We start from the raw sequence: 13297 nt of genomic DNA on the forward strand, positions 1-13297 counted from the left end.
CAACATATGCCAACCAACACTGCCAAGGATACCTATTAGAGCCGAAATCTTAGCTACTACATATGGGATTGCTACTATGAGAACCCCTCTGAAATATGAAAAGTGGCACTTAGAGGCACATCCCAAGCACGAGGAAGGGAAGCCAGTGGGAGTGCAGATGATCAAAGCTGAACACGAGTTGGCACTTGCTGGAGTTGAGGGATGGGTACGTGGGGTGCATTATATAATACCTCTACGCTCAGAAGTTAAAAATCTTCCATGTTCATTTGCAGGTAAATGGATGGAACTTGAGAATCTCATGCTAAATGAAATAAGCCAATCCCAAAAAACCAGAAGCCAAATGTTTTCTCTGATAAGTGGATGCTGATCCATAGTGAGGTACGGGGGGTAGGGGTCAGGGAAGAATGAATGAAGTTTGCTTTGTGTAGAGGAAAGTGAGGGGAGGAATGGGGCTATGGGGATGGGAAGGATGGTAGAATGAGACAGACATTATTACCCTTACCCTATATACATGTGTGATTACACTATTGGAGTGACTCTATACCACGTACAGCTCCCAGAGGAATGAGAAGTTGGGCTCCATTTGTGTACAATATGTCAAAATGCATTCTGTCAGGTATAACTAATTAGAACAAATTTTTTAAAAATTGAAATTATTCAACCATTAAAAAAAAATCTTCCATGTTAAATAGTAAAACTCAGAGAAAAAAGAAGAGAACCCAACACCTTTTCAAAATACTCAAAAGCTTGGCTCGGGAGGCTGAGGCAGGAGGATCGCAAGTTCAAAGCCAGCTTCAGCAACAGTGAGGCACTAAGCAACTCAGTGAGCCCCTGTCTCTAAATAAAACACAAAATAGGGCTGGGAATGTGGCTCAGTGGTTGAGTGTCCCTGAGTTCAATCCTTAGTATAAAAAATATATATATATATTTTTTTTTTCAAAAGCAAAAATAGGCCTCTGTCACATTCCCACTTATAAGACTTAATTTCAATCCTCCACAACAATGGGAAAGAGATAAACACCTTTCTTGTGCTTGAGCAGTGAGGTGGAAAGGTAGATAATGCATATCCTAAGCCTAGAAAATTCCTTAAAAGAAAACAGGTTAGAAGTACTAATGAAACGTCATCACTTTTCACAATTTCCTCTTCTCATGTTTCCACCACCCTGCTGAAGACAAATCTCCTACTCTTCCAGAGTACTGTGCACACTGGCTAGCGGGTAGGCGAGGAAAACAATGGCACAAAGCCATGAAATGTGGTAGGAAACTCAATAAGACACTGGAGCTGGAAATCGCCACCATGATGGTACAAATGACAGATGACACGTTCCAAGAGGCAAGGCAAATCCTGTCTGCTTCTCAGGACTCCCAGAGATATCAGTCAGAACGGTCCTGAAAGCCAAATGAATTTGGCTTTTTACTCAGTACCCCGGCTGCCTGGAGGCCCCATCAAGGATGTAGAAATCCAGTGGGAAGACAGGCGGATAGCACAAGTCAGAAGTGCCATGACAGGCTGCAACAGCATGCCTTGGGAAGCCAGGTGAGCAGCCAGGGAAGGGAGTCTTTCTAATGCTAATAAGTGAAGACCTGAGGTCTCTGAGTCCTGGTAAAGGAGCTATGTGCCAGGAGGGTAGGCAGCCACGGAGCCATGGAGAAGTGGGTAAGAGGAATGTGAAGGCCTTGTCTCTTCTCATGCACAGGTGGGCAGACCACACTGGCAGCAGCCCCCTATAGACATCACCTAGAGTATTTCAGAGGCAGGTGTGGCATGGTCCAAATGGTCTTTGTGCAGGGTGTGCAGAGGGCAGCAGGACTAAGATAGGCAGAGGGATGCGGGGCACGGTGATGGCAGTCAAGAAGCTGCCAACTTCATCTAGAACTGAGAGGAGTCAGATTCTGAAGCTGCCTGCTAAGTCACAGGATGTGGTGACCACCTGGACACGGAGAGGAAAGTAGTAGAGCGCCAGTATTTTTTAGACTGGTAGGCTGTGACTGTCAGCACAGGGAAAATCCAAAACAAGAGGTACATGTTTAGAAAGGGAGACACATGGGAATAAGACTGTCTTCAAATTTCAAATAATTAATTTTGTTCTCACCCTTCTCTCCTGAGAAATCTCCAGTATTAACCTCCCTAGGGACACCTCAGGAGTCTGGTTGGGAAAGGAGCCACAATGCACATTTAGCATATTTTTATGATTAGCAAAGAATGGTTCTAAATCAGACCCAGTCCTTTGTGCCTATCATTAGAAGAAAAAAAAGTAGGGTTACTAAAAAATAACCAGTTTAATGGAGATTTGAGTATCAAAAACCAGTAGCGACTAGTATTTTATGGTGACTATAAGACACCCTAAACTAATCCTGGAAATACTAGAGCCATTCAACTCCACGAGGTCAAAGCAAGCTCTGTAAAATCTAATCTAAAACAAAACGTGACAGAACCATTCTCAGTTTGCATTTGATCTAAAACTGCAGAAATGAAACATACTCAACCCTGTTCACTGGAGAAATAGTTCACGTTAGTTCCAGAGATCAAATAAGATTCATTTTCCTACTAGGTATAATTTGCCACTACAGAACAAGAAACCTCTACTTCTGGGAACAGCAACGCATGTCTGGTTGAGGAACAAAAGCACCTGCCAAAACCACTGTGGTAAGGGGCAGAAGGTGGGTTCAACAAACTCAAAGTTTGTGGGCTCCTAAAAAAAGTAAACAGTTAGGAAACCACGAAATGGAGTCACAGATTCGTATTCTGAAGAACCCCGAGTTGATGAGTTAAAGATACCTGCATCAAGAGTTCCCATTGCCAAGACTCAGGCCTCCGGCAGCAGCCTCCCTTGCCCAGTCGGTGCAATAGACTCCTGCTTGGTCTTCTCCTGGCCCTCTCTTCAGTCTTAACATGGCTCCTGCTGATCCTTTATAAAGTGAGGCCTTTAGTTTCAGCCTGCCTAGGCTGCCTAACACAATACCAGAGACTGAGGAACTTAAACAAAATTTATTCTTCCCAGTTCTGGAGGTTGGGAAGACTGAGATAGGGTGCCAGCATGATTGGGCTCTGGTGAGGGCTCTCTTCTTGGCTTGCAGACAGCTGTCTTCTCATGTGGCAGCACAAGCAAGCTCTGATCTCTCCTCCTCTTCTCATAAGGACACTAATTCTATCATGGGGTCTTATAATTATCTCCCAAAGTCTACCTCCAAATACGATTAAACTGGGGAACAAAGATTCAATAGGTGAGAGCGGCTCAGGAGGCTGAGGTAGGAGGATTGAAGCCAGCTTCAACAACTCAGCGAGATCCTGTCTCTAAATAAAATATTTTTTAAAAGGGCTGGGGATGTGGCTCAGTAGTTAAGCACCCTTGGGTTCAATCCCTGGTACCAAAAAAAAAAAAAAAAAGATTCAATATGTGAATTGTGTGGGGACACAAACATATAAACACTCAGTCTGTAACACCCAGGAATATCACTCCTCTGCTCATATTCCTCCAATGGCTGAAAAAAAGATGTCCTTACACTGGCCAACAGGCCCTATGGTGGTGGTTTCCATGGAAAGGGCATAGTCCAATAGGGAATGCTTAGGAAATCTGTAAGGGCATTTCTTGATGGCCACAGGGACTGGGGATGACATAGGTCCTAAGTGTGGGGACCACGGAGGCTACATAGTCCTGTATGATCCAAGATTAAGCTGCATCTGCACACTGCTCTCATGTTTTCCCAGACACTCACACGGGGCCAAAAACCTTTACTAATTATTCAAGCCTGCAATCTGCTTTACACATAAGCACAAAAGTAATTTTGGCATGATTCCATACACTAAATTTTCTCAAATGGTAACTACTATATGTCAGGTAAGACTACACTTCCTTGTATGGAACATTTCCAAGAAGTTTACCACCTGGGAAAGCCAGTCTCCACAGGTGTGGTGACAGCCTTGCTGCATTAGATCCATCTGCACCGACAGACACAGCATTCTCTAACAGGCGGACAGCAGTGTAGGCTCAGCATTATGTGCTGAATTCTGCATATGTGATTAAAAATTACTTTTCTAATATCTTAGTTTTAGATTACCAGTGAGTAACACATTTCTTTGTGAAATGTGTGTATGTAAATCACTGTCTATAAATTTTGTTTCAAGGGAGAATGGGGCCACTCTTTCCCTGATCGGCCCCCATAACCTCTCAGCATGGCTCACCTCCTACTCCACTCCAGCCATTCCAACTTCAGTGCTTCTCAGCCAAGGACACTCCTGCTCCTACCTGCTATGCCTTTCCCCAAAAACATGCCCTTGTCTCCTTGAGGTCTTGCTTAAAAGATACCTCCTCAGTGGGGTCTTCCCTGTTTAAAATTGCTGTCCTCTCACCTGGTCCCAATGTGGCACTACCCATTCTGCTTCTCTGCTCTGTTTTTTTTTTTCTCCACAGTTCTTTTCACCATGAATTTCTTTCCTGTTTCTCCACTAGAATGAAAACTTTTGTTATTATTATGGTTTTTTTCTTCTTTTTTTGCTTGTTTTGTTTCCTTACAGAATCATCCTTAGGAACTACAGCAGCATCTGGATCCCTTCATAATCCATGTATATATTAATGATTTAGAAATGCTAGTCTTAAAACTTTAGTTATAACCCCAAAATTAAAATTAAATTGCCAACTCAAATTATCAATGCATTAGCACCTTTAATCTTTGTAGAGAAATAAAAATTGAGGCTCCTGGTAAAAAAGGGTTGAACTTAACTTTAAAAGGCCAGCCTATTCTTATCAAAGCAATGAGACCGAGAACATAATGAATACTACTTGAAACTGTTAGACCAACAGGATTTCCTAAGTGTCTTTTAACTCCTCTCCTGCTCCCCCACCATCAGTTGCTGAATTCTACCTCTCACCTTTCCCATCCCTTCTCTTCCCTCTACCCCTTTTCAGGTCACCTTCCTATCTCTAGTGACCCTCCACACACTGTTGCTGGATTCATTTGAAAGCAGAGCATCAGCTGAGTCACCTGCTTAAGCACATTAATGGTTCTCAGCTTCCTGTTGAGTCAGTAAGGCTTTATATACCACATAACTCCCCTCCCCTCCACTCTAATGTGTCCCTAAAGTCCTGCTGCATGGGGCCCGCCCTTGCATCCAAACCTGCAGCCTCCTGTGCTCTTTCCCAGGCCTCTCTCCCAACTGAAACTCAACTTAGCCCCATGGCTCACCTCCAACACCACAGATTCACACTGCCTCTCCTGCGGCAGATGGTGCAGGCTCCCAGCACATTACCAGTACCTCTCCTGCACACATAGAGAACTTGGCTCTGTGTGGAAGCTCTCTGTATTTGACTTTTCTCCCCATCAGACCACTGGGTACCTTGAGGACAAGGTTTCTGTTTTTCATCTTCATGTCCATACAGCATCTTTCCCAGTTTAGGTTCTTTAAATACATGTTAAATGGAGTAAAAAAGAGGTGAATTCTTTCAGCTCTAAGTTACAGGAGAGAACAAATTGACTTGTATGTATGACTAAGTAACAGACAATTTTGCTGGATACAGCTGAAGCTACTTAAAGACTTGGAGAGGATCAACTTAAAACTGCATATGCAGAGAAAAGCAGAGCAGAAGGCAGCGGCTTGGGGAAAGGTGCCCTGCCTGGAAACACTGGAAACCAAGGTAGGGTCCTAACATTCAACAGCCAACATGTTTCTCCTAGTCCTTTGGGACTAACTGATTTTCACCTTTGTACAAAATAGGAAATTCTGAAATTTAAAGATTTCTGCTTTCCTTTTAATGCATTACAAGTCTTAACCATGAAGAACAGATAGTACAGATGAAATTCTTGGAACCTGAAATGAAAAGTCAGCATTACAGTCTTCTTGTGGTCACTCATTCCTGAGACAGCTAGTTCTTTTGGGGGCTTAAAGTTCTTGCTGATACAATCAGGGCCCAATCAGGTGAGGCAGGATGCCTGTGGTACCCAGGATGGGCACAAGGTTTGCTACTGAATTGACAAAATGATGTGACCTTTTGACACATGCCAAATAATTTTTCATCTAGACTACTATTTCAAAAGCTTTCCTCAATAAAGGAACACTACTGGCTGTGCTCATGAAAATAACGAGCCATAAAGTAGTGCCACAAAAAAACATGCTGGTGAGACAAACTATAGCCAAATGAGAATTACTACCAGACTAGCAGAAATAACACTGAAAGTCCCAAAGCCTGAGATTTGCATGGCTTTATCTGGGAAGATTACCTTTGAAATCAAATACAATTAATTTCCCAGCAGTAGGGCTCCACTCTGCTAACTAGCATTAGGAAGATAAGATCATAAGATAGACGCATGAGAGGTTAAACAAAAACAAGCCCAGTCTTTTGCTCCCCTCACCACAACAACCCAATAAAGTGGTTAGCTTGGATGAATGTCAAATCTTATAGCCCTCAGTTATTTCAGACTATAAAAACAAATGAGTAATTTGAGGAGCTGAGAAGACATCTTTGTGTAATTATGATAACAAGATTCTAATCATCAGGACCTAACATATCTAATGCAGCATAAAGACTAACTACTAGAGCTATTAATAGAAAAACCTAGAGCTATTTAAAGTCTGGACAGAAGCAAAGAAGCAAAAAAGATAAGACCCGCTTCTTCAACTGATTCACTTAGTGGATAATCAATTCAGGCTACAGACACATGGTTTGAGCAGAATTAATTTCCCTCCCTTTATTCCATTCTCCTTTCTTATTTTATTAAATAACATATAACTGTTTTCTCTCTTTCTTTGGAATACGTTTACTTGGAAGCAGCTAAGCAAATGTCCAAGGTGCCCAAGGACCAAATCGAAATTACCTTCTTTTAAAGTCCACTTGATGGAGCCTGTCCTCTTGCTGACAGCATGCAAGCTTCCATCCAGCGTTGACACAAACAATAAGGTTTCAGGCAGTGTCACTGTGCTGGTACTTCCAAAAATCTGCAATGGGATGTAGAAGATTCTCCATGTCAATATGATTCTTTGCCTTGGGCATGTACAATCACAGACCCCTGCCCCGAGTTATCCCTCATGAAATCCTCCATCTCACAGATGGAAAAACTAAGGTTGGAAGGGCCTGCGTTCCCATCAAGAGCACATGTCTAGACAAGAGCTGAATCAGGACTGGGACCAGGTCACCTATCCTATCTCACTGTCAATCCTACCTGCAGAGAAAACGGTTTATGACCTAACATGACAAGGACAAAAATTCTGAAACAATCTGCTGGCAGCGCCCACTGACAGGGAGAGGGACAGTATGCTCAGCTTTCTGACTTCCCTCCCGGGACCAGTTGCCTATTTTACTCTCTAAAACCTTGGCATTTCATAATACTCCATGAATAAAAAAAAAGAATAAAAATAAACACACACACACAACACACACACACACACACAACACATACGCATACACTTATGAATAAAAGCGTGACCTCAAACTTCAAACTGTTCCTCACAAGCAAAATACAATTAAATTAGAATGTACCTTTTTCTGCTAAATGTTATTTTAAAAATTCAAAATACTTTTAAAGAAAATATCTAAAGTCTATGAAATTATCTTTCTGATCCACTGCTAGTCATAATAAAAATTACAAATTAGTAAATAATCTTTCTAGGAAATACAAAAGTACTCATACTTCTGGATCTTGTAATATTTCTAGAAATAAAGAAATAATTTCAGATATGCAAAAGCTCTGGGGCACAATGATATTCATTACATCGTATTTACATACAGCAACAACAACAAAAACCCCAGAAAGAACAAAATTTCTAGTATCTAAAAGGCTAAAATAAATAAGGATACATAAACTGAATAAAATGTTACATAAGCATTAACACAAAACTTTGAAAAATCTACAATACAGAAAAATTCTTATACATGTTATCCAGTAAAAATTTTAGAATCCAAAGTGTGATGTACACAGTGGTCATAATTATACTGGACAGATTTTTGTCTGTCTGGCTTTGCTAGGAACTGGACCCTCACCCATGGTATCCACAGGTGCAGTCATGCGTGCATGCTAGCAAGATTTCCTAGGGACCCACTTAGCAATGCAACCCTTGTAATAAGATTTTCCCTTCCTTTGTGACTATACTATTCTACAAATTAGCTGGTTCCTGTGAGGGGGTCTTGAATCAAAAACAGGACAAACCAATTTGTTTATACTGAAACCATTTGAATTTTGTCATAAATGCTATTTTTAAAATATTGGACTATGGCTGACTTTTAGCATTAAACACAAAAGTTCTGGTGGGTTGCTTGTGCATGAGAGCCTGATTCCAGAATGCCTTGTCTCTCTCATTAAGAACCAGGATGAAGCCTAGTTAATCCTTTAAAAATTTAGGCCCGGATGGCACTCTCCAGAGTAGGCTGAATTGGGGGGTCAAACACTCCAGTCTTTGAATTCCTTTTCCATGGGGGAGACCCACTAGTGAAGGGGGGGATGGGGTGTTAGAACTGCTGCCAGAAACTTGCTCTTTCCATCTATCTCTTGGGAGTGCCTGGAGGGGGGAAAAGTTCAGCCCTTTGCTTAATCCCAGGCCACGCCCACTCCCTGGAGTAGGAGGAACAACAGCAAACTTTACTGCTGCCTGCTGGGTCCATTCTCTGTGCAAGGTCTAGAGCCTCAGGAAGAGGAGTCTGCTTTTAATTCTACCTGTGGAACCAGGAAACTAGTCTCAGATCTGAAATGGATGGGAAAACAGGAATCTCAAAGGTAATGTCTGCCCTATCTGAGGATCCAAAGGACACTGTGTTAGGAATGGTTAAAATCACTTTAGCCCAGAAGGTAATAAGCCACATCTGGACCTGACATGAGGAAGCTGCATGGTCCAGAGCACCAGGCTGTTGCTAAATGAGATAGCGCTATCTCCCAGAGAAGAGAGTGTGTTTGCAGCTTGCTGTTGGATGTACAGATCAGTTTAGCAGGAGCAGTTCCAAGGCTGAATAAATGACAAGGTAGATGTATGCACACCTGGGGGCCAAGATGTGGACCCTTCCACCTACTGGTCAAATAGTGACCACAGGAATAACCATTTGTATAACAAGTCTTGGAATCTAAGAACTGAGTTGGAATCTCTGGGTGGCTGAAGTAGAAAGAAAACTTGGGAGAGTTCTATGAACACGGTCTCTGCCATGTGGTAAAAGCTGGATGATAGGAAGAGAAACAAAAGGAAGGCTAAGGAGAAACATGGCTCACAGATTGAGACAGAATGCCTGACTCTTCCCTGGGATTCAGAGACACCCCAGTCCTAAGAGTAAATTTCCCTCTTTGCTTAAGCTTGTTGGAATCAGGCTTCTGTCACCTGCAACTGAAATAGTCCATGCCTCGGACAATCCTATTTTTAAAAATACAAACATAAAAAAAGATGAAGAAAATATTGCAAAATTACAGCAATAGTACTTTTTCTTCTCTGACTTTTCAATAATATGATACCTTTTACATTGAATCTTTTATGAAGCAAAAAGGGGATGTACAAATTAGGAGGTGTCAGAAAAGCTACAATTGAAGAAGCTTCAGCAAGCACCTGAGTTCTAGACAAAGTGCTTTCTATCTCAGGACATTAGGCAACTTGACCACCCTCGATCATCAATACCAACCAGGAAGGGACCAAAACTTGGAAACACTGAGGTCTCCTAATCAGATCATATACATCTAAGAGAAAGAGTTTGATGTTACTATTAAAACTTACAGTGTAACAATAATAAACTAAATGTTCCCAAATACATCTTTTCACATAATTAATATTTAAAAGGGTCAATATTCACTAAAACATATCAATGTTACTTCGCTATGAGTGGAGACAAAAGCCATCTGCCTTGTCTGAGCATATTAGAAACTACAGGAAGAAAAACTGTTTATGGTTGGCTGGTGAATCGAAATATAATACTAATCACACAACTAATGTAGTCTTCTAAAAGTCTCGAAAACACAAGGGTTAGAGAAAAGTTGAATTTAGCAACTGAGAGCTCTGATAGTTACTGACAATATCCACAGTAATCTCATAACTGGAAGGTTCTTCTCGTCTAAAGTTTTCAACATTTCAAAGCAGGATGCCTGGGAGCCACGCTCCAAAGGCAAGTAAAAATTACACATTTTCTGGCTCTTTCCCCCATAGCATTTTTTGAAGCATGAAAATGCCTGCTTTCAAATATAATTGCTATAACTAAAGAATTAAATATGCTTCTAGATGCCTTTTGTGATTCTGAACACAACTTAGAACTACTTATACCTGAACATTGAAAAACACTGCTTCACGATAATAAACTTGTCCATTACCTTTGCCCAGCCGGTTCAGTCTTCAGTGCTCTTTTCTCTAGAACAGATGAAATAGCAACAGGCCCTATGGCTATACATGCTAGTTTCCAGAGAGCCTGAAAATAGAAAGAAAAGGCCAATTCTACAGATCTGTTTCACACTGACTATCTGGAATATGACTCGTGTTTAAAAGTAGTAGAATATATACACCTAGCTTTGACAGTGACTTTTAGGAAGTACTCAATAGTATGTAGTCTAGTCTACCTTAAAACTAAACATCCATTAGCTAATTGGTATAGATATCAGGCTCTGTTTACATAGTCCTTCTCATACAAGGTGACTGGAGATCATTCTGGAAAGGCTGAGCCTGAGGACTGAGAAGCTCTGCTACTGGAGGCAGATGATTCTTGGGAAAGAGCTCTGGTAAAACTAGCAGATTTCACTTAAAGGGATTGAGTGACAGAAGGGTACTTTCTGCAGCTCTGCTTAGCAAGGATTTCAACACGGCCCCTCGCCTCCACATAAACAAAAGCAAAGCCCAATGTTCTGATTATAAAACAATTTTCCCCAAAAGTCCAGCAGCTTCAATGAGGCACCACCTCCTTGGTACCACAGAGATACAAAAGTAACTCTCTACTTCCAATGCAGAGATAAGTGAAAGGTAAGTCACCAACAATTTAATTTTTCTCCATATTCTGAACTCAGCTCACTTTTAGTTCCTTCTGCATTAATTATTTTATGATTCAATAAGGAAAAACTATTTTCTAAAATGATCCCTGAGCCAGGTACCGTGAGTGGTGCATGCCTGTAATCCCAGAAAGCTGGTGAAGGAGGATTGTAAATTCAAAGCTAGCCTCAGCAACTTAATGAGACGCTGTCTCAAAATAAAAAATAAAAAGAGCTGAGAATGTGACTTAGTGGTACAGTGCCCCTGAATTCAATCCCCCAGGTCCAAAACAAACAAACAAAATCTAAAAAATAAAATACCCTCTGGAATAATTTTGTTTAGAAAAAATTTTCAGTGAAGAGAATTATGGACCCAAGGGACAGGTAACTGTTTAAACAGCACGAAAACAAATAGAATAGCCTCTAACAAAAACCTACCAATTTCTAAGCCAATATCTGGGACCATTCAGGCAAGAAAGTAGTTCACCAGTGGCTGAAGAACAGCCAGCAAAGACCCATTGGCTTGGCTTTGAAGGTCATGCCTATTATTAAAGTTGCCACTTTCCCTCACCCCCCCCCCATGAGCACAGCAGGAGGCATTGAGGAAGCTCCTCTGAGATTCAGAACACAGGACTGCTGAAGGTTTCTCATCCGGGTTTCAGAAATGCTGCACTTTCTAAAGAAATAAAATTCAGAAAGTGCAGACACATTTTAAAAACTAGTTTCTAGGTTAGGTGACTACCTAATAACAAAGGTCAGAAATAAGGTTAATGCAACCATCTCTAAATCAGTGGGAAGAGGCAGTTTCATGCACACACATGCCTCATACCTGGAGTTTTACAAAGCGATTTATACTCCATGAGGATTGTAATCTCTGTCCCATTTACAAAACTGGAGCTTAATAACAGGACTGTAATCTCTGTTCCACTTCCAAAACACCTTCAAAAAAAGATATACACACATATACGCAGAAGCCCTGCGACTGTTCTCAGGCAGCAATGCCAATTGATGAAGTCTAAATGTCCATCTCTAAGAGCTAAATTCATATGGCTCTATCATGGTGCTGGTTTAGTGGGGTGAGTAGAGTTAAAACAAATTTTTTTTTCTATGAATCTTCTCCCCTTCTCACTTCCATCTCTATAGACTATAGTATTTATAAAGTTAGAATATAATAACCTGGTTAATAACAATTATTTTTTTTCTTTTAGGAGTATCATATCAACTGCTAGGATTTGTTCAGAGTCTGATTTTCCCTGGTGTGTTGTTTGTGCTGTTGTTGTTAACTAATATTCCTGTTATATTGCATAATCCTAACTTCCATTTTATTTAAAGTTAAGAAAACATTCCTTCAAATTAAAAATACCAATAGTTGTATCATGTGTCTCCAATGGGATATTATACAATACCATGTGTACCTAGATTCCCAGAACCCACACCTGCCATCAACAACCAGGCTGCCTTCTGCAGTGAAGAGGCTCCTTGCCAGGACTCACATCTACTGGATGGCTGGTCTCTGAGGTAAAGCCAAGGCAAACTGACTTAAGGATTGATTCACTTGGGGTGGCCAGTCGATATACATCACAGCATTACAGATTAGACTTGAAATAGGCAAGTGAGGGAAGCATTACAAAAGAAAGACTTCCAAGGTATTTTTGTTTTGCTACCAGTTAAGGCACATGAAATCTTGAGAACAATTAAAGCTGTGTGTTGCAAATGCAAAATAATAAATTTCAAGTAAAATTAGAATGTGCTAAAGAATCAGAGCTTATAATTATTAACTATCAATAATGCTTGAAGTTGGGAAAGGTATTCTCCAAAGGGAGTCATGCTTATGGCCAAAGGACCTAAAAACGGAGACAAGACAAGACTGCAAGTGCCCATCTGTAGACACAGCAAGGGTGGATGGTTCTGATGGAGAACAAAGCAGAGGCTGGTAACAGGTAGTGGCAAGTAGACTAAATTATTCAGCTAGCTCTAACTGGTTAAGGCCACAGGATGGATCAGCTGATTTTAAGAAATATCAGAAAGATGCTTTCTAGTGTGCAATAACAGGATTGCAGTCTTGCAATCCTCTTCAAAAAAAAATTATACACACACACAAACAAACACACACAAAAACTTGGGCAGTAATGTCAATCCAGTAGGAAGTACTTCAAAATAGTGTTTTATAACAAAGACTCTTGGCAGGCATTATGTGATATTTTAAAAAAGGAATATCTATGTCTACCATTCTATTTGTAACAACATTGTCTACTTCAGACTATAATCGCAAAGCCAGACTATTGCTGATTCTGGTTGCTCTACAAAAGTACCCAGCAGAGTACTGTCATTCTAATGCCATTTGATCCCATGGCAGGAGACTGGGTCTGATGAGGGCCAAAAAACT

General features: G+C 40.9%; 1 protein-coding gene across 1 annotated transcript in view; it reads right to left on the bottom strand.

Annotated features, from left to right (window-relative positions):
* The window catches only part of Ern1 (endoplasmic reticulum to nucleus signaling 1), a 58482-nt gene extending 47985 nt beyond the window's left edge, over positions 1-10497 (bottom strand). Inside the window, exons 1-2 of the mRNA XM_015504818.2 lie at positions 10267-10497; positions 6811-6931 (exon numbers count right to left, since the gene is read on the bottom strand). The gene's annotated coding sequence lies outside the window, so the exon portion shown is untranslated. The remainder of the gene's footprint in view (positions 1-6810; positions 6932-10266) is intronic.
* Positions 10498-13297: the final 2800 nt, after the last annotated feature.

The sequence above is a fragment of the Marmota marmota genome, unplaced genomic scaffold, assembly GCF_001458135.2.
Source record: "Marmota marmota marmota unplaced genomic scaffold, marMar, whole genome shotgun sequence".
In the NCBI taxonomy this organism is placed as follows: Eukaryota; Metazoa; Chordata; class Mammalia; order Rodentia; family Sciuridae; genus Marmota; species Marmota marmota.